The sequence below is a fragment of the Pteropus medius genome, unplaced genomic scaffold, assembly GCF_902729225.1.
Source record: "Pteropus medius unplaced genomic scaffold, Ma_sr-lr_union100, whole genome shotgun sequence".
In the NCBI taxonomy this organism is placed as follows: domain Eukaryota; kingdom Metazoa; phylum Chordata; class Mammalia; order Chiroptera; family Pteropodidae; genus Pteropus; species Pteropus medius.
In genome coordinates this window covers 2,858,600-2,861,244 of record NW_024344253.1, presented here as the reverse complement: position 1 = coordinate 2,861,244, position 2,645 = coordinate 2,858,600, and the positions used below count along the sequence as shown (strand labels likewise).

Genomic DNA, 2,645 nt, shown 5'->3' with positions numbered 1-2,645 from the left:
TTTAGATTGATTGTTAATTGTGTTGCTCAATTCTTGACTTTTACATATTTTTATGAATTTATCAATTCCTCCTAGTTCTGTCCATTTTTGCTTTATAGGTCTAAAAATGTTAACAGATATATATGATTAGAATTGGTATTATTTTTATTTATTTATTTATCGATTTATTTATTTATTTTTAATTTTTTAGGTGAGGCGACTGTTGGTTGACCTCACAGATTAAAAAGACCTTGTCATTTTACAATCCCTTATTTTTCTTTTATTTTTTATGCTTACAGCACCTGGTCTTCCTAGGTGGTCTCTCATCCAAGTACTAACCAGGGCCGACCCTGTTTAGCTTCTGAGATCAGATGGGATCTGGCTTGTTCAGGGTGGCAGGGCTGTAGACTGATAAGAATTATTATATGCACCCAGTAAACTAAAATTTTACCATTCAGTTATATCTAGAAATGTTTTTTGTCCTAAAGAAAACTGTGTACTGTTAAAAATAAATATATTGCCTTTTCAAATATTTTTTCCTAATATCTTTTTTAAAAATTTAAACTGTTCTTTTTGATAAGTGTGAATCTAATGCTGTAACACCCAACTAGCTGAATTGTTTTTTTAAACGATGGCTTTTAAATGGAATCTCTAGTCTATTTATTTTAATCACTAACTTAAATGGGTTCATTTCTATTGTCTTTGTGTTTTCTATTTGTTTCATATTTTCTTTTGTCCTCATTTATTGTCTTTTTAAAAATTGTTCGAGGTTTCCTTCCTTCTTCTATCTTATCCCCTCCTGTGAAAATTATAGATGTTGTATACTCTGTTTTGTTCTTTATTGGTTACTCTATAAAAGTCTAAATTCAAGTGCTATATTTACTCCTTAGACTGCGTTAACTCATCTAGTTGTAACACATGAAGTGCTTACACTGTTCTTAGCCACCAGATGTCAAGTACTGTTCTGATTATCTCATTTAATCTTCACAACCCTATGAGATAACTACTAGTATTACTTTCATTTTATAGATGAGGTAAATAAGGCCCATGGTGATTAAAAAAAATGTAGAAGCGAATAACAATATATTGAACTTTTACATAATTTATGTAGATGCAGAAGACAGATGACTAATATTTTAGAAACCCTGGGCTTGACTATTTTCTAAAACAGGATTATATCTGAGGACAGTTATTGTACTTTTGATTAGTGCACTTTCAAACCTACTTTAAAATTCCTTTATATATATTTTTTAAAAATTGGAATTACAACCATTGATATTTGTCTTATGAATGTTTAGATCACTTAAAAATATTCATCCAAACTTACTTTGTGTTACTTTATGCTTTGATTAGATATCTGATGATGCAGAATAATTGGTTTCTGGGTTTCACGCTAGAAAGGTGAGTTCTATTAAAAAAAATAGCTCTCCAATTATTAAAGTCCTGCAATAAATATTTTTAAAGTAATAAATGGTTAATAAAAACTATGAGTATTTTGTTTAACTGCCTCTTTAAACAACAAACCTCTTAAAGGTTATCCTAATCAAAATCTCAAAAAGCTGCTTAAATCAACAGTGAAAACTTGACATTTGGATCTTAAAAGAGCTCAAGATCGAACAAATGAATGCTAAGGTTTGAATATGGATATTATTTATGAAATTACATAAGACCAACTTTTTATTTTTTAAATAAAATAGAATGTCCATATACGTAAATTACAAAACACATTCTAAAGATGCATATGCCAAATATAGAGTTAAAAAAATAAAAAGAAAAGAAGAAATAATCCTTCTTTTTTCACAAGGAACAGTGTCTCAGAAAAGAAACATGTGTACTGGAATAAAGAAAGAAAATCAAATAAACATAGGTTGTTTCAAATAAGCTGTACAAATAAAATAAGCAAAGACATAAAGCACAATTAGATTAAGTGTAGAAAGATAATTTAAAATGAGTGAGAGCCTTTTTTCAGATATATCAAAGAAAATCACAATTAGCAAAACATAAAATATATACCACTAATGAAGAAACAGTGGCATGAAGTAAATAAATAAATGTCCTTAATGGTAATGTTCCAAATAAAAAAAGAGATAATGTGGTTCACTGAGAATTATACGGACTCTCTCTTCGAAAATGGTGACTGGCAAAAGACATTTTCAGGAAATGTTGAGACAACATGAACACACACAAATTTCCACAACTGGATGCCGGAGATTACGAAGACTCCAGAAGCAATTTATAATAATCTTCACTGAGTACTATAAAACAATTCTTAAGATATCCTTAAGAACAAGACAGGTTTGAGAAGAATTGAAAGGAAAACAAAACAGAAAATATGAACCTGACTTAAAATCAAAACTATTCATCCTGGGAGCAGCTTACTGTTAAGTCTGTTAAGAAGAAGAAAATGTTAAGAGGTTACATCACGTAAGTTGTTTAAATTCCTAAAAGTAATAAAGATTGTATCTTTTCAATAGATTTATAAAATTCTTGGTAATGGTTTCTCTCCATGATAATAGTGAAGTTATGGATAGAATAGATAGATGCCAGATTTTCCAACTCAGCGGTTCTAATGGAAAAAAACAAGGAATACGTAATAACATAGGAAGGTTAGCTACTATTTTGTCTACCCTCTGTTCATGTCCTTGTGTGAGGCTCAGCTAAAGAAA

General features: G+C 29.5%; 1 pseudogene; it reads right to left on the bottom strand.

Moving 5' to 3' along the window:
• Positions 1-269: 269 nt before the first annotated feature.
• On the bottom strand, positions 270-388 carry LOC120608026 (uncharacterized; annotated as a pseudogene).
• Between the last annotated feature and the right edge of the window lie 2,257 nt (positions 389-2,645).